Raw genomic sequence first — 19958 nt, 5'->3', positions numbered from 1 at the left:
ATATATCATTTACATTGCATGTTTATTTGGGGGTAGTTAGCTTGACAAATCAGTTTTCTTCAAACTGCAGCAATAATGGGCATCGATTGGAAATAGAATGTTTACATCTTGTTTTCCTTTCTTTAAAAATGTATTGATTTACAAAATGGGAAATGGCAAGGTCAGTAGATTTAAGGATTCTTTGGCCGCAACATTTACTGCATAGTTATGGATTTACTACATTGACCAAATAATTTGCAGAATTTCCGTATCTCACCAAAAATATTGTTTCTAGCTCTAATTGATGAAAATAGCAGTGCCAGGGAACGCTGTACATAATTTGCTTTTATGCCACATAGTTTAGATAACCATGCCCCATAATTTGGTCCTCCATGCTTCATCATCCTAGCAGCCCTCACAGTATTAAAGCTAGGGGTGGGTGGAATTGGCAGAGTTTCATTCCACGGAATTCCGCAGAATCACATTAAAATTCAGAGGAACTCCGCCAAGGGGCAGAGTGGGCACCGCATTGTGCAGTGCATACTCCTCGGTGCCCTTACATAGGTATGTGAGGCCACTCAAGGATATCCACTCCAGTGCATACCCCTTGGTGCCTTTATATCATTATGTAAGGGGACCGAGGAGTGTTCAGTGCTCTATAGTGCAATGCATACCCCTTGGTGCCCTTGCAAACTGATGTATGGGCACCGAGAGGCATGCACTGCACTACAGTGCACTCCATACCCCTCCAGTGCATACCCACTCCAGTACATACCCCTTGGTGCCCTTACATTATAATGTAAGGACACCAAGGGGTATGTACCCTGCATTGGCACTTAAACAGGACTTGAATTGGGAGCAGTCCCTCTATATTTGAAAATCACCGCAGATGTAAGTCTAAGTTGAAATGTTTTTTAAAATGACAGTGCTGATTTAATTCTGCTGGTAGAGCGGAGGAATCAATGAGTAATTCTGCATTACCTAAGTAATGCGGAATTACTAAAGTACTCCAATTCCACTGGCGGAATAAAAATTGGGTCCACCCTTAATTAAAGCACTGCAGAGGGGTTTGAGTGCTGACATAGTGCAAATTAACCCTGCATTACACAAGCAACCATGACATATTTTTCATAAGTCAATGTTCCCTGTGACATATGGGGTTTTATCTGTGCTTAATTTGAGCCGGTGGCTTCCAGTGCTTAATTGTCAACACCATGATTTGTGACAGTCTGCCACAAGGTGGCGCTGTCTGTCTAGTTTAGAGATAACCACACCAACAGTTAATTATTAATCCAATACACATTACAAATGGCTATTACCTGCCGCCAAAACTATTCTTATAGCTTTGGGGACCTGAAATAGTTCGAATTGTCACACTTGTAGAAGTGTGAAGGTTAGTAGTTGAGTTGTTACTATCATTGGCAGCATCGCAGGGGCAACGTGTGGTGCCAGCTGCAGTGGCCTCCTGAGGAGAGCCCTCCATTTAAAAAAAAAATTAAGTATTGGTTTTTATACCTCTAGGTCTGTGCACCTGAGCGTAGATTTACTAACATGCTACGTACAGGTGAGAGGCTAGGGATGATTAAGTATTGTAAACTTCAGAAGTACACATGATTCTTAAAGCCTTGTTTGTTTTCTGTTCCTACATATCCTCTATGACAGTGTTATGAAGCGCGGTGTCAGGGACAGAAAAGGCGGAGCGACAGGCATCAGCTGCTACCCTATGCAAATATCCATCTATGTGTCTTGCTACCCTGTACCTGTGTCTCCCTGCCACATGTGAATGTCTGCCTGATGCGAGTCTGTTGTGCCTCTCTCTCACCACCAGTGTTATTTTGCCATTTCACCTATTCTTGTTTTGCTTTATTTTCTTTGTACCTTCAAATAAACTTTATTCAAACCACAAATTTGAAATGTATCTTTTTCGTTTTCTCTTTTTTAAATTACGACTTTCTAAGTGTTAACTTTAAATTGTACGATAGAACTTTTTTCTTTAGTTATATGTAACCTCTTATTTTAAGATTTTCAGCTCTTTCATATTTTTGAGCTTTAGACATGTTGAGTAAAACAGGAGAAGTAAGGGACAGCAGCGGCCCCTGCAGGTGAGAGCGGTGAGGCCAGGTTGAGGGGGGGGGGGGGGGGGGGGGGGATTCGACATACGACCACCAGGGGAAATCAAACAATAATTAATTTCCCTCGTCTTCTGTGGAAATCTCCCCCTCCCCCAGTCCCACCTCCCCACCCCTCTTCCCTGCACAGGCCACTGCTGGTAAGGGAGGAGTAGAGGCCAGACGCGGGTCCTTCCATGAATAGTACTCCTGAAGGTGCGGCAACAAATCCTCAAAAGCCCCAAAACGTTTGCCTTTAGGTGGCCCACATACTAATGCACTACCTGGCAGAATAAAGTTGTGAAAAACTAGGGAAGAAAGTTGAAGTCTGCCATGTCTGGCACCAATAACGTCCATCCCGCTACTCCAGGAACATGCTTTGAAAACCAAGTCCCACATTTAGCAACACTTTGCACCGGTGCAAAGTCACCAAAAGTGACACAACCCGGAGCAAAGTGCTTATTTGGAATTTACTTTCCATCCCAAGACTTGATTTGCACACTTTATGTTACTTTGCATTGGGGGGCAACCCATGGGTGATACCAGGTGCCCACGTGGTTTTTGATGCAAAGTCCTATCTACTAAAAGTTGTAGACAGGGCGTTTCTCTTAAGAATACAACTCCTTAAGGAAGGTGCAAAATAGAAGGAAAGGTTTTTTCCTCCAAATGTCTTCCTTTTTTTTGTACAGCATGCATACACAGTGGGAAAAGTTTAAAAGTATGGTCTGAGCATAGTATTTGCTGCACTCCATTTTTAGGTCTCGCCTGACCCAGCGCATGCGCTGGTCTGGCGAAACTTATTGAGAGGGCTCCAAAAAAGTGCTACCAGGCCAGCCTAGAGCAACAATGCATGTGCGCGGGCGCGTGCGCAGCGCTTTACCGCGATTACTTTCACTTTCGCGCCCGCACGGCCGCTTTGATGTTTGATCGTGATCTCGATCACTTTCACTTTTGCGGCTGCACGGCCGCTTGGCATAACCAATTGGTCTCGCTTTTGGGACCTTCTAAGTATTTAGGTATGCAACTGTTGCATGGCTAAACACTTATAAGGTCCCAAAGGCGAGACCTATTGGCTATGCCAATGCTTGTTTAACATATTAGTAAATATGACCCCAAGTGTCAATGTCCGCAAAAGGCTGAGGAACTGGTTGAAGCGTCAAGGAGATGCATGAAAGCAGCCTGCACCATGCCAGTGAGGAGGCGATGGGGGGCAGGTTTGAGCAGAGGACAGAGGAAACAGCCAGTATTTACACCTGATAGAATTTTCCTATCAATGGGAGAAGTTGCCATTCCAAAATAACTGAGGCAAGGACATGAAGATGTCGCGTTACTCGCACAAAGTGGCACATATCAGAAGGATGAACAACACAAATTTATGTTGTTGGTACATCATGTCAAATTTGGTAATGTTAGCGCACTCTTCATCATACACGTCTCCTTACCTGCCATTCTACTGACAACTGCAGTAACATTTATTGTATTTGTAATTGTATTTGTATAGCGCTTACTACCTCTGACGAGGCGTCAAAGCGTAAATGTAATATTACCATATCTCTGAATGACGTTTACAGTACCAGCCTTTGATGACGCTTCTTAGTCATCCACTTACATAGTGGATTTCTATACTCATATACGCTGTTGATTTTCGACAGTAATTAATAATGGTGCTTATGCCTGTGTAGGTTACACCATATTCACCACAGTTGAAGAACTTACGGATATGTGGGTAAAATGTCTCATATTTTCCCTTACGTTTTACCCGTGGGCATCACTAGGGGTATGTCAGAGGAGTAGGCATGGATATTTTTTCATCAAAGTAGAGGCCACACGCTCAGGTATCACTTTGTTAGTAATTTATGAATATGTGTGACTGCTTTTCCTGGAATTGCTTGCACATTTAAATGACAACTGGAAGTTTCCGATGGAAATGATGCAGAAAGTGTGCAAAATGTGTTTTCCCATAGCTGATGTAGAATCGAATTCAATCTTAGGGGGAAAAACTTCCAACTGAGAGATGAAAGGTTTTCTAAAGATAATTTAAAAAAAGGTAATATTTTAACTGTAAACTGTTCGACTTTACTCAATGCATTAAATAGTCAGATTTAGCGCTAGGAAAACAGACTCGAGTGTGGGAAAACAGGTGTGTGTGTAAGTGTTATCTTTAGTAAATCCAATAAACATAAAGATGTTCCATGCGACAGTTGTAAGTGACTCCAGTTTGAAAAGGAGAGTTTAGTCGATGCAGAAAACAGCCGAACAGATGTACAGGTAATTTACTTTAGTAAATGGAGTCCTTCGATTTTGGGGAATATATATACATATATATCTTATTCTGTTCCATCTCAGTCCTGCTGAATCCCAGCTAATACAGAAAGTTGTTAATACAGAAAGATGTTCTGTTACATTCATATCATCTTGATAAGCACTTTCCGAGGGATAGTGCTTCCATTAAGTCCTCCAGGGAGATTCAGGGAATCAAAGCACAGTTATTTAAAATGAAAAAGTAAGTGGGCAAGATTGTTGCAGCTGTTTAGAAAACAATGTGTAAACTTCTGTTCCTCTGAAAGGGTTTTTAAAACCCTATCACACTGCAACCTAACTGATGAATGTTCCTCAGGCATCGGATTTTTTCCCAGCCATTACAAGACAGCATTGATTGCTGGCTCCCCCTTACTGCAAAACACCTGCTCAGAACTGAAGCAAGTTAAAAGTGTATAAAGGCAGAGATACAACTGACCAGATATGATGCAAATACGTAGAGGTCTGCTCCCTTCTTTATTGTTTTAGGGTGTTAACCTTCTGAAATAGTTTAGGCTTATGCTAACCTGGCAATCTAGGGTCTGTGCAAGCACAAACAACCACACAGGCATAAATTGACCAGCATAAACTGATTCCAAATGACCTATTTGCCCTCTACAAGTGTGGCTTATTTGTCAGTGTGGTAATACCTCTGAGGGTTTGCTCCTCTCAAATCGATTGCTTCAGACTCCAACGCTCCATGTTCTGACAGACATGCCGAGTGCTCACTTTGTGACTGAGCTCTGGCGGGCAGGCTTGCGTTCGTTCTCTCTTTGCAATAGTGTCGCGCACACCACCATCACCTTAGGTCTTTTAATGTTCCCCATGTCAACATTTCTGTTTTCATGCATTCTCATCTCAAATATCAGCCTAATCACAAGGTCAGAGATGTCAAAACTTGAAATGGGTAGGGAGTCTTGCGTTTTGGTGGAAATTATTTATCATTTTGAATAGGTTTGTGGAACAGTAAAAGTGGAAATAAACGTTTAGTGGATAATACCACAATCATCTACATATTCGTCATGGATGGACATGGATATTAGACACTGATTTCTGATTTTATTGAACATTACAAACCTGGGGTAGCGAATGCGTGTTCTTATTCAGCACAGTTAGCATCTCAACATACACAATCGACCGGCGCGTTCTTCCGTTGCCAATGACTGCTTCAGCTGTGCTAGTGACACGTACAATGGACATATTGGTGGCAGGACATACCAGATACTTGGTTGCCAGTCTGCTCATTGCTTGCCACAGTTCCACCTTCCCTTCCCCGTATGGAAATGGCTCACGATCGACACCCACATTGAGATCTTCATCTACAGACTGCGGCATCATTTGGTAGCCGTCTGGATGTTGATGGCATTGTCCAGTTGGCTGCCAGTGGATATGAATTCAGAATTGGCATGAACCTGTGATGCGTGCTGGCAAGCAGTGGTTGAAAAGACTCGTGGCTGCTGCTGGGAGTATAGTTTGCCTGCAGTGCTGGGCCCTCGGTACCTGCACTGCGCTATACGTTTGTGGAGGGAAAGTGCGCTTCAGGAGTTCGCTGTCCTTGAACTGGCAGACCTGTTGCCTCATTCCCCTGTTGTAATTTTGATGAATGTTCTAGATTGAAAGGTGGAAACTGCAAATTTGTTTTGGGATCCAAAATAAAGACAGATACATATATATGGGTGGTCAATATGTCCCTCTTGAGCTCTGGGATTAATCAAAGCAATCAAGCTGTGTTTTGCTTAGACCCAGTGTTTTGTTTTGCTCACATCCTTTGAAACCTGTTGCCATCCTCAACCTCTGGTTATGGTGCAAACAACCAGAGGATAGCAGAGCTGCAGCTCCCAGGAGAATTGTTGTTGCTCACTGAACCATCGAGCACAGTCAGAATGAGTGGTGATCCACTTTACTGCCTTATATTTTTGTGGGATCGGAGACATATATGTTTGCACTACCTGTCTCCTAAAGGACAAAGCCATTGCTAGCTTTATGGGCCACAGAGGAGAATGCCATCAGGTTGAATCTCATCCGGGAGCCCATGCAGTTCAAGGCAATTATCTCGCTGCAGCCTATTTAATTCTTTCTGGGAATGAACAGGGGCCAGACTGGCAACAAATGTTGTGACAGATGGCCAGTATGTCAGGAACATTTGGCTCATTTCTTGTCAGTCTGCACAATAAGGGTCAGACAATGAGTAGATGTGGAGCGCAGGTGCTTTTGCCATCCTGTAGAGCCCTTACAAGCTTTCGGCCATTGTCAGACGCAACAAAGCCATTGGTCAAAGCCGCCTGTGACTCAGTCAAATACTTCAGCATTGAATCTCATCAGGGGTTCGCGTCTGTGTAAGGTTTCTTCATGCTGAACACAGAAATAGCAGAATGAGGGCAGAAACCCTGCACAGCAGTGGAGGTGGAGGGTGGCCTGGGTCAGGTCTTTGGAAAGCAGATCAGTGGGAGGTGAAGCGCATGAAGCCACTCGCCTGCCCGCTGCTCTGAACGTGCATGGTCAGGAAAAATGTTATGCCCTCTCTGGCCTTGTCACTACATTTGCAACAAATTTTACTTGAGCTGAGAAACCCAGGTGCATTTACTGTGAATTGAAGAACTATGTGCAGATTAGTGCCTTCCATTTTGGACAAAGTGTTGCCACAAATGCATTGAAACTTTCCACCAAAGAATATGGAAGAAGTCAAGGGGAACATTTCTGACAGACTCTATCTTTTAAATGGGTTGTATGATGGGTAAGAGTGTACTCAATGTCATTATAGCTTTGATAGTGACTTATTTTCTACAACAAGCCACAGTTAAATGCTATGAATGTGTTGAGCCTTCAAGGGGTGCAGTCAGGACTGTGAAGCAGTAACATCGATTTACATTTCAGCGCTATCTTCAGGTTACGTACATGCTGGGGCTTGATGGTGAGATAACTGTTGTGCTGATGCGGCTTCGTCTTCTCTTTCAGCAACAGTCAGCTGCTGCCAACATGGACACCAAACGGTCATTGTCCAGGTGACATAATTGCTTCCAAAGCCATAATCAGAAGGGGGCAACGTTTAAATCTTCATGCCCAAGTTGGGTGATGCCGGGTGAAATTTCCTGACTTCAGCGACACAAGGCTTATCCTGCCTGACCTGCTTCACGATGTGATTTTCTGACCCAGATTGCCCCTTGGGTGGGACATACAGTGCCAGGATACTATGTCTGAGCCTAGAAGCTTCCCACCGTCTCCTGGGTACAGGATGCTTGGAGAAGGGCAGCGGCAGCCAATAAGGCCAAACTTTGCCTGATCTGTTGTGGGCTTAGAGCAGGGGTTGGCATGGCTGATCAGCAGTGCCAATCCTTCTGATCTCCTAACTATCTGAGGGAATACTTTCCCACTGCCATGAAGAGCTTCTAAAGCTGCCCCTTTTTTTATTTTATTTTAACTGCAGGCGCTTTCCACTTCACAAGGCTTGCAATGTTTAAAAAAACAACTATGCATAGTTGCAAGTTTGCTGACTTTGTACGTCCCATGTCATAATGTGAGCCTGGACTTCAAAAATACATATTTTACCTGCAAAGTAGCACACAAGGTAGCAATAAATAGAAAGATCCGAGGCCATCTGTTTATCAATATTGGGCGCTTAAGTACGTCGAACCAGTGGCCGTGCCTAGTACTGCACCTGCTGATGATGAAACAAGGCGTTATTTCTTTTTGTTTTACAGAAAATGTAATATATAGCTTTACATGCACGGTCGGCTTTGATGTGCCGAAGTCTTCTTCTGTCCTGCTTGAAATGACAAGTGCATCACGACCTGTGTCACCCTTTTATGCCTCCTGGTATGCGGGGTTGCCGCTTCCTCACTGCACCCTGGACAATGACCCTTGCGGCAGTGATGATCGCAGCTCCCTTTCCCAGTGGGGCACTTCCGGCATATATAGGTACCCTCACATTGGCAATTTTGAGATGGTAGACTTCTTATTAGTGGCCGCAGCTAAATGACTGATGGTGGGTGACTTCAACTGTTGGCCTAACGCCGCCATTGGAGATGATTCAAAAGATGTCTTTAATCGTCTCACCTCACCGAGCTTACATCTTATCAATACTGACCACCCCCCTTACAGACCATTTAAGAACATTAGATGATTTTGTGCAACATTTACACCCTGCGCCTTTGCAGAACAACATTTCCTCATCAGTTTTACAATTCTGTATTGTTGCTCACAAGAGAGGTTCTTAAATGTTAGTGGGATTGGGCTTGTCTACTCTGAATGGCAACACTACAGGTATTTCCTGGACCGGCGACGTGGGGGTAGGTCTGCCGCCACCCTCTTCCTTGGAAACCGACACTACACCTTAGTGTCTCCACTAGCCGGATCTGATACCACACATCCATGACCCTAATGGGGCTGTGTTTTTAGAATTACAGATACCACACTTTCTTTGGGTGCTGTAAGGGTGGTTCACCTGTATACTGTACTATAGACCACCACCATTTAAGTGTAGGTAGATCCTTTGGTCCTGACGAATTGCCATCAAATCGACTTAAGGGCAAGAAACATGTTGACCGCTTGACAGACGCATAAACCCCACATCCTTAGAGTGGGGATTAGCGTTTTTTGTCTCATTTTTAATTAGGGTAGGGGCCACGTTCATTAAAATTTTCTGAGTGGACCTTCTCCCCTATTTTACTTTTCCCTACATATCATTATCACCTACACAATTCAGGGCCCTCACACGCACTTCACCCACCGGTTTTTGGAAAAAAGATCTCCGCCAGGAAGGCCCCATCTTGGGTGCCGATCGGGGATTGCAGCGCCGCCCCGATAAGGAGCAGACCCGATGATGAAGCAAGACACCTAGCTGGCTAGGTGTGTGAGGGTCTTTTTCCAACAAGGAGAAGTTTCTTCTCCCCTTCTTGCGCAACTACTTACTCTTAAGTAGAGCCCATTTCTCAACACACGTTCGCCTGCATTCACATTAGGAACTGCATACCATCCTTGTTATAAAACTTCCACCAGCCAGGGCTGCTGGCTCAGTGGGCTAATGCATCAACCGCAAGGATCTGTGTTTGACCTCATGGTCACAGGTTCAAATCACAGCAGGTGTACTCAGCGTTTCATCTTTCTGACATTGATAAAGTGTGCTCCATCAAGTTGAGTAACAATGCACATCTGTCATTATGCGCCAAGAATCCCTTTGGGGCGATGAGGCACTTTACAACTACACGTCATGTGACGATCTCATAAACGCAAATTCTTTGACTGATCAGTATTCACCCTATTCCAATCGGATGATCGCAGCCATTGGCGAATGTACCCCTTTGAGAACCACGTTAGTGCATAGGTGTAGGAAAGCAGCCCCTTGGCACAAACAGCATACTGCCATGGTAAAACCAGCCTTGCGCTCAGCAGAGCAATATTGGCAACGTTTTTATGATGAACAATCGAACTTGCCACATGAAAAGGCTATAGAAAAATATGAAGTTGTGATAATGGTTAGAAAGAAATCTTTTCATAATTACAGAATATTTACTGTCCATAAGTTTGGCTTTAGTATATACTTGCTCATTCCACATATGAAACCTACAGAACCTTTTACAATATCTCAATGACGAAGCAAAACACTTCTTGTAGCAGCTATCTTTACCTTCAGGCTATTTTTTGCCAACTCAATATATTTTGTCCCTCCTGATTACTTATTAAGTCATAACTAGATCCTTCGGAATCAAGCTCTGAGGCTCATTCTGGGTGCTATTAGGCAGCATGCGCTGGTAGCGAGCCCACTTTTGCTTCTTCATGCATTTAGAACGATTGGTACCATTTAACAAACTCAATTACTCCATTCTACAATAAATTCTTATAGATAGAATGGGTTTGAGGGGAGCAGTTCTCAGTTGTTCCCATCACTCCTTGAGAACTGGTATCCACATGTAAGACTGAGCAGTTCTCTCTCCAACCCATTAGTGTTCCAGCAAAGAATGCAATGAGGGTTCATCCTGTGTCACACATTTTCCAACTTCTACATGAACCAACTTGCTACTTCCTCAAACGTTGTGTATCACTTTTGTGCTGATGACACCTCATCATGTTTGGAAAAAACCCTGCCACAAATAGATTTAAATTGAAGCGTGAGTCCTAGATGACATTCACTCCTGGATGTTAAACCTTGCATCAAACTGCCCCACAAAACAGAATTCCTCCTTATCTCCCCCACAAACTGCCCCATCCCGGCTCAAGCTTTGTTCAATGTGTGATAAGTGCTGAACTACCGACCTGCGTTTGTTGAATGTGTGAAATTACCAGGTATTCGCAGACCGCAAACTCAAATGTACATCAGCTCTTCAGCTCAAGGAGCACAGCAGTTCTCTGATACCCTCACAGGTCATGTTCGTGCTATATAAAACGTTATAAATAAATTAGCAAATAAGAATCAGATCAGGCTCCTTATCGGCATTAAGCCTTTCATCCCAGACAATCATTCTAAACAAGGGGTACTGGCTCTGGAGCTAGTATGAGGCTAGACCGTGTTAAGTCAATATGAGTAGAAATGGTCCAAATTCCACCTCTTGCAAAGAGGCATAACACGCAGCAGGGAGGGTGCCCACTGGCACGAGAAGATTTGACATATGTCTTTAACCGTACTGCCCATTGAGGGAGAAGCTTCGGAATCCTAGCCTGTATTACCCATAAAGCTCTCCATTGTGGGACCTAATTGCATATAGTCCACAAATTGATAATCCCAGGCACCCAATGCCACCTCTGGATATCCAGCTGCCACCTTCCTGAAACCAGTGCCTTCAAAAAGACAAAAATATCAAAGTCATTCTTTTCTGGAGCACTCCAAGCGTTTGAGCTTCATCTGTACATAATCTTCTTATTATCTTATACTCTTCTTATAATCTTTTTAGTCTCTACTTTTAAAGAGGAATTATGTTGCTTCAGCACCGTTTCACAGCCTGAAGAACCCACGGCACGGACAACTTGATTACGAGTCTGACCATTGAGCTAGTCCCATATGATTATACTCTGTCTTTAGATTGGGTAAGAACATCACTCTGGCCTTTGCTTATGTAACAACACTGTCTGCAGCACCTTACTACAGAACATGAAACTAGCTTTATTATATGATACTTTCATTTCCCCATTTTTGACCAGGTTCTTTGCGTACTCGCTATCTCAACTCTCAAACGAATGCAGCCTCTTCCTCCTGCATCGTCCAAAGGAGAAATGACAAGAAAATCATGCCTTTTATTTCTTCTCATTTGAGAGCTCTCACACTGGACTATTTTAATGTCTGTTCGCCTCAATACACAGGTTGCTAAGGGTACAGGACATAGCGGGTTAGGTCTCCTTTCAGTAGTATGACAAGGTCTCTGAAGCTCAACGAGCTCTCCGCTGGCTCATGATTGAAAGGAGAACTCAATTTAATGCACTGCTCTACTGTCGAAAAGCGTTTTACGAAAAAAGTGCACCTTTTCCAGAAGCTGCTATTTAGAAATGTGCCCTTATGTTCTGGTAGGTCTAGCTCCTCGTCTCTGCTGGCTAAAGCCAGACTGGGAGGCCAAGCCTACTTTATTCTGGCATCCACCCTCTGGAATGCTCTTCCTCTTTCAGAGTCTGGCAACACACCAGGGAAACTATTTTATGATTTACAAGAATTTCATTCATTCACATTAAAACCTAAAATTATTACGGTAGGACGTGTTGTATCATTGTATCTTCTAGTCACAGAACCGTTGATTCATAAAATCAGAGGCTTTGCGATAACAAACTTCATGATGTAATGTCTCCCAAAAGTTTTTGGTATTGAAAAAGCCTGTCTGGCTCGTTAAATGCATGAATAGGGTGTTCAAGTGGGGAAGCAGGCCATGACCACGGACCCTCCGATACCTGTCGAAACAGGAAACAATTATCACCTCTATTTTAAAGCAGCACCTGTCCCTTTAATGGGCTTGTTTTAAAAAAATGTTTCCTGTTTGGGATGGAAATTTCCCACCTATCCCTTGTAGGCCCCATCGCTGTATTCCCAGCTAAAGAAATGTAAATAATGACCTGCCTAATTATGATTCATTAGGCAAGTAGTTCTGTGACTCAGTGTGTGGGCCATTTTGTGGTTTGAACGATCCATGTTCACAAATGGTTGGTGTCCAATTGTGCACACGCTGGTTTGCAACAGCTACCAGAATACCGGGCACCACGATCTCTTATAAAGCTCTCTCTCATCTGCTGGGTCTAGGGCACACTACAGCAAATTGATAATAAATACATACATACATAAATATATAAATATTGAAGACCACTCAAGCTGCCACACACCCCTCCTCCACTGCTTCATGTCACCATCTGCAGAAAATCACCTCAGGCAATCAGACCAGTATCACGCTCTGCTACGGCAAACCACCGGCCACATGTTACCAACTACATTTATGATGCCCAAAAATCACACAAACAATATATTGAGTGTCCCCTCCTAGCCACAGACTCCTCGCCTGCTTCATATGACCAACTTCTAGGTAAGTCCACAACCCTGCCAGAGCAACCTCCTCCCACTCTTAGCATGAGTCTTCCCAGCCTAAGAAAAAATATATTGAAAAATAAAATAGGTTTGTTGCATTTGCAATCAAAATGAGTTGGACCGAGAGAAACAAATGATGGTTTACAGTTGCATTCATTCTGAAAGATGTCTAGAAGTGGTATAGCATCAGTACAGTAAAGCTTGCTACTCTCCTTTTAAACTGAAGTAAAATAGCACGTTTCCAAAACTGCACATTCGCGTTCAGAGTTTAGTGAGAAAAAAATCGAAATATTGTTGTGGCAAGTGTTGGGACAGAAAAGTCCTCAGCATGGTAATGGACGTGCACCACATCCCTGAGTGCCTCAACTGTACTCATTCCTGAATGCCTAAATCAGATTTTTTTTGTCATAGGATTATGCGTGTGCATCATGACATAGGCCTGTCTCACAGATTGGGCTCTTGTTGGACCAGGAAGGGCACCCAAAGTGCTACCCTTATAGTTATGAAAGGCTACTCCCTTAACCAGGAGTTAAGCAGCACGAGTGCAGTAGTGGCAGCATACCGTGTTGTGATCAGTAGGAGTGAACAGATGCTTTTTAGGTTGAGCCAAGGCAGTGCCTGCGCTGTCTCTTTGAGACTTGCTGTATTCACTCTGTGGGCTTACAGCCCTGCTTTTGGCTTTTTATTCAGCCCTTGGATTGTTGTTCAAAAATGCTTGCTTGCTAGTAGTTAATCCTTCCTCATTGTCCCTTGTTTTTATGTTTTTGTGTTTTGTGTACTCCCACAGTGCACTGCCTAATTACTGCTAACCTTACGCTTCTGTGCTTATGTGTTCTTTTGAGGGACAATTGTTTTCTTCTTGTGTCACTGTTTGACCGTCTTCGTTGGTTCAGCTTCAGCACCTGTCACTTAATTTACCCATCCGGTTCAAATACTGAGGTGACATGTCAGGCACTTCAAAAGCTGTTTTCGAGGGTGCCTCATTAATCTTCTCTGATTCAAAGTGCAAGGATTTCCCCTAAACCCCTCCTACTTCACTGCTTGTTGCTTTAGCGAGCCTCAATCACCTGACCTTCGAGAGCCCAACCTTGCAGCACAGTTAAGGGCACGGCTTTGGCAACTGCTGTCGCATTTCCTCTGACGCTTGTAATATAATGTGACCTCAAGTGACCTGAAGGTGTTGGAGCACTTTACATGAGCGCTAGTTACATTACACAACGTCAGATTATTTTCGGGGGGCATTTCTGTAGAGCATGAACTCGACTGACCCAAAGGTATTATAGCGTTTACAAAAGCGACAGTTACATTACATAACGTCAGGTTAATTTGTTTTGTTTTTGAGTGCGCAGGGATTCATTGATGCTGACGCCACCCCTGTTTATTCATTATTTCCCCTCTACCTGACAAATGGAAGCAGAATTAATTTGTCCCACCTACTCCCATGTCGCTACCTGCCTGCCCGCTGCCTCTTCCTTCCCGTCGTCCACCTCCTCTCAGAACTCTAATTTCAAAGCATATTCACTGCAGCTCCCTAGGGACAATGAGACGCTTTTTATGATTGTCAGGAAGTGACAGGAAACAGCGAGACAGTTGGGGAGAGGGAAGAGGAAGACAACGCACTTCCCTCTTATATTTCTCCTCACCTCTGTTTTCAGCCTCCCCACCCCCACATACTGCCTCCCGCGACACTGGATATCTGGTTGAAGAAGACGGCTCCTTTAAAGAAGATGACTTTATAAACTCTGGGAGTGCCCACGTAATCAAATCACAAGCACGAATCACAGCTGAGGCACGAAGCGCGGAACTTTTGAAGCCCCAACTTTTGGAAGAGAACGTGGACGTTAGCGTCCTGAGCCAGAGGGAAGACTCTAAATCATAGGACTGCTGGAGGAGGTTTTACTGCGAGCAGAGTTGTCCAGAGATGGAGGAACCAGGAGACTCAGACCCACCAGGGACAGCGGTCGATGTCACAGAACCAATTTCGGAGGAGAGAGAAGACTGGAGAGGAGAGAAGCACCGCAAATTGACCCACCACATTCCCAGAGGAACGTGGCTTTCCAAGGTACATGGAAAGCCACAGAGATATTCGTAGGCTATTTTTATAATAGTAGATTTTTTTATTATTTGCTTTCACTCGGTCACTGGTGGAGAATCGTTTGGGTGACTATCAGTTCTCTCTCCCACTCCCCTCCCTTAAATTGACAATAAGAGGGAAAAGACAAAACCACTTACCTGAGTCTTTCTTCTTCTCCGTGGCTAGGAAGAACCCAGAAGAAGATCAAACAGAAGATCCTAGGAGAAAGTAAAAGACATTGACTCAGTCTATAATCCTCATTCAAAGGAAAATGAAAAGAGCATAAGAGAAAAAAATCAACAGTGTCACAGTATATCTCTGGGTAATTTCCATAGAGTGCCACAATTATATAATGTGAACTTGAGCAACCTGAGTGTGTTGGAGCACTTTACTTGAGTTCTAGCTCCATTACGCAAGTTTAAATTCATTTTTTGGGGCATTTTTATAAAGTGCGAACCCGACTGACCCAAAGGTATTAGAGCACTTTACAAAAGTGCCACTTAGATTATACAAGGTCAGGTTCATTTTGTTGGTTTTAGGTGCATGGAGACTGAGGAATGCCAATGCTGTCCCTGTTTATTCAGTATTTCCCCTCTACCTAACAAATGGGAGCAGCATTCCTCCCATGTCGCTGCATGCCCGCCCGCTGCCTCTTCCTGTTGTCCTCCTCCTCTCAGAGCTCTAAATTCAAAGGACATTTTCAGCAGCTCCCCAGGGACTGTGAGACATTTTTAATTAAATAATGTGAACTCTAGCAAGCCAAAGGTGATAGAGTGCTTTACATGAGCACCAGATACATTATACAAGGTCAGGTTAATTTTTTTGTTTTCAGGTGCGCGAAGATTAAGTGATGCCGACGCCGTCCCTGTTTATTCATTATTTCCCCTCTATCTGATAAATGGGAGCATTTTGCTGTTGGTGCTATGCCCAGTGCTCCTATACCCAGGGGGCTGGAACAGAGGGAGGGGCCGGGGGCTTGCTCGTAAATGCATGGTGCGAGCAGTGTTTTGAATGAAAAACTCTGGAGAAAGGCGTCTGGTGATTAGAGGCCTGGATGATAAGGGATTTGACGTCTTGGCATTGGAAAGTACTTTACTACTTTTTTCATAGGCTGTTCAATACTCCAGTGATGCAGTCGCACACAGAATGTTATAGTGCTGTTGACTTGCATCGAGGCACTTGTCTTTCTGCCTGTGCGTTAACAAGCTCTGGAAGGTGTCCATAAATGTTTCCTGAGGCATGCATGCATTCTTGAATCAAACTGCATGGCCCAGTGTGTAGTAACTGTATAGCTCTTCAATACCTGGTGGCACAGCACCCAGGGTAATGTGCTGCATAGTTAAAGACGTATAAGGTCCCAAAGGTAAGACCTATTGACTATGCTAATGGTTGTTAAATGTGTCACTGGTGTGAAGCCAACAGGCTCACTCATTTAACGTTCCACTGCTGTTTGCTTAACTCACACTTGGCCTACATCAGTTTGGTGTGTAGTGCCGCTCAGTGCGTGTTTGTTTTGCACATGTTCTGGGTGTATGTGTGACTGTGAATGGTACAATATGGGGAGGATGCAGCAATGTGCAGTGTGTGTATGTTATATGCATGCGTTGGGTGTATGTGCTCATGTGAGTGGTACAGTGCATGGCTGTGAAGGACTGGGTTATTCTTAAGACCCAGCGGTGCCAGGGAACAACACCTGAAACCTTCGTGGGTTACCTGTTCTGGCGTACCAAACACAGAGACACGGGACACTTCCAGCGACGTCAGAGATCAGCGTTTATTTACTGCAGGGATACAGAGGTCACAAGAAGTACACAACGTGTAGGTTCTCGGAGACTGCTTCAAATTCGTAGAAGTGGATCGCTCCTTTTATACAGGTTTCGGCCATAGCACAGTATGATGAACAAAGGTTACAACTCAGTTCCCACAATAAACTGCAAAGGGTCGCATTCATGTTTCAAGAGGCCGGAACATAATTACAACAGTCTTGCCGGTTCCCAACTGTAAAAACATATCCCCTCCGCGATAAACACATTCCATCCTAACCATAAACGCATTAAGAGGAAGGACGGAGAACAGATGTAAGGAAAGGACAAGGATGCACAACAGGTTAGAAAAGAGGGTTGGGGCAATAAAGGAAACTCGATAGAGGGGTCAAAGACCTCGTGTCTAATGTATGCGTGGCTAAAACAATAGACCGGAGCGGCAAGATGAGCCTCGAGCGGGGCCATCTGCTTTAGTCGCGTCATTTCCTTCATCATAAAAGTCACCTCAAAGGAACACGTGTCCTTCGTGTAAGCTTGAGAGTTCCAGGGTCACGAAGCGGACAAGAAGCCCGTTCGCTGGCTACCTGAGGGCAAGAAACAAAAATGGACGCTGTATCTAAAATGGAACCCGAGGGCTCGGATGAACGAACCCAAAAATGAGGCGAACCATACGTGGCTGCATAGCGAAACTTCGTACACCCACTATACTCGTCATTTGCGGTTCATAGATACCAAACTCATCCATATTCGTCACCACTCAAAACTGCGGTCCCGTGTCATACGGAACCTCAGACGCTCCTTTTGCCCTCATGTAGGCAAGCACTAGTCAAGATCGGAATCTATATCAATATTCATCAGATCGTTCAGCTGCTGCTGGAACATCATTCTATCCATCAATGTCTCCTTGGTAACAGATGGCCGCCTTATACACGTCGTAGCACATAGGCCACATAAGGCAGGACCACACTGCACACAAAGACAACACGTGAACAGAAATGCTACAACAGCCCCTCCGATCATTAGAATCTTCCAACCCCAGGTTGACATCAAGCCCCAAAACCATCCTAGGAGCGTCCAATTACCTTCGTCCACGTGTATGGACTCGGAAATCTTGTGCAACTTCGAGATGGCTTGATAAACAGTTGGAGCATTGTCAGGAATAAAAATGCAACAACTCGAATGGATAATTTTACACACGCCCCCTCTATCTGCAAGAACAACGTCTAGAACCATACGGTTCTGCAGCGTCATGAGTCTATCCGCCTGTAGTTCAGCTGTTAGATTACCAAGGGCATTTGCAGTAATATTAGCAGTCGACTCTACCACACGGGTCAACTGTCTTAGGTTCCTACTATTAACCATAGGTCCCCAAAACGGCAAGAAACCCTTAAAGAAGTCTCCTGCTTCTTGACCAGCAGTATCCTCTTTGCTAATAACGCCTCTCATGACTCTAGTTTTGTGGTAGTCCGAAGCAACTGTGAAGGTTGGAGGCAAAAGATTCGCAATATAACAGGTACCCGAAAAGTCGCGGGGTAACCATGTATATGCGCGTTCATAACACACAAAATAGGTGCCCTTAGCAGTCAGAAAAACAGGGGAGGAGAGCATCGGTAGGACGTACGTTTCAGTGCAAGCACTGTTCCCAAGTTGTGCTCTCGGATTTCGACCCAAACCCTGCAAACAGAAATTTCCAAGGTGCGGTACAATCCATATTGGGGACGAGCTCTTAAGTTGTCTATCACCCACTGACGTACTATACTCAGTCTCGCTCAGATCCTTATAGGCCTGCACTTCTTCATCTGGAATGAGTGATGCATCAATAACATCTCTATCCAGATCTGCTATGGCTATCGCCAAAGGCTTGTGGTACGGCCCAGGACCAAAGTTGACAGACCGTGGCTCTCGACTGGGGTAGGAATCTAGTGCACTGCGAAACATAGTTTGGAATGCTCGAGCTGAACCCTGGGAGCTGTATGGAAGGACCAAATACGGAATACCCCTATCCATAGTGTGTGGCATTAACCCACACACCCAACAATTGGTAGTATTCACCACCAACTGATGCTGATGTAGGAGTTGAATAAAGGAATTATTCATAAATTCCGCACGTCTAACCTGCTCATGTTGAGGCAAAGGATGAAAGGAATGTGGGGAAACAGTGGTGAGGGAACTTAGGTTAAGAGCAGAGGTAGGTGAAGCAGAAGGCAAGAACAACGATACTCCGAAATATACTCCACCCACCAATAACATAGATACAGTTAGAAACAATAGAAACACCTGAAACAGAAAACATTTTGTTTGTACAACCCTCCATAACTCTGATCTCTGCGCTGACACCCTTTCTTCGTCCACTAGCTTAGAGAATGCCATCCTCTACAAACCGTCCGTGACGTACTTGACGCACTTCGTTCTGAGTAGCGATTATCAATCCCCAGGAGTTCCCAGGAATCGACAAAAGTAACCGACCTAGCGTCAGAAACCTGCTAAACAGAAAGGAGTACCCGCACGGCCCTACGGTAACCCGGATGGCGAGGTTTCCTCGATTTATTACAAGTCTCTTAGCAGTGGAAAGTACAAGAAAACTCAGAAAGAAAGGATGTAATTGTTCATAATATTCGTAACGTTAAAGACCACTATACTGTCAATTTTTATTAGTCCTTGAACGAAGAAAGTATCGACTTCTTCCAGGTCGAGTTTGCTCTACGAACAATTGTTCAGATGGCGCAACAGTGTTCAATGAAACAGATGATGAGTCGGACCTTGGGTTCTCTGCTACTAATGACTCCACCTGTGGATCTGACAATGACGAATCCTCCTCCACAGGGTGAGCGTCGCTAAATGGCACAAAGCGCAAAGGAGTCTCAGTTTCTGCGGCTGAAATCCCAGTTCTCACCCAACAGTCGGTTGGTAAGGGGATCGGTACCTTCTTTGTGTGGCTGGCATGAACCCAATTTTTCCGGCCCGCCAGTCGAACCGCTGTCCTCGTCGTCAACAAGACTTGGTGGGGTCCGACGAATCTTGGCTCCAAATTACGCTTTCGACCGAAGTTTCGGGTAACCACCCAATCTCCTGGCCGAAGCTGGTGTCCAGGACCCTCTGTCTGCGCTGGTAGAGCTTCAAAGACCTGTTGGTGAATTAACCGTAGTTTAGTGGTCAAATCATGCAAGTAATCGATCAACATTGGATATTCAAGACTATCAAAAGCCCTAGGTCTCGGGACTCCCCAAATGTTCGCAGGGCGACCG

The 19958-nt window shown here is 44.5% G+C and overlaps 1 protein-coding gene across 2 annotated transcripts in view; it reads right to left on the bottom strand.

Moving 5' to 3' along the window:
* The window catches only part of TSPAN4 (tetraspanin 4), a 2753320-nt gene that overhangs the window by 1704871 nt on the left and 1028491 nt on the right, over positions 1-19958 (bottom strand). For both annotated transcript variants that reach the window (XM_085644888.1, XM_085644889.1), the window contains one exon: positions 15109-15168. The gene's annotated coding sequence lies outside the window, so the exon portion shown is untranslated. The remainder of the gene's footprint in view (positions 1-15108; positions 15169-19958) is intronic.

The sequence above is a fragment of the Triturus cristatus genome, chromosome 3_1, assembly GCF_964204655.1.
Source record: "Triturus cristatus chromosome 3_1, aTriCri1.1, whole genome shotgun sequence".
In the NCBI taxonomy this organism is placed as follows: Eukaryota; Metazoa; Chordata; class Amphibia; order Caudata; family Salamandridae; genus Triturus; species Triturus cristatus.
Note: the sequence above shows the minus strand (reverse complement) of the source record. Positions and strands in the feature narration are given on the sequence as shown.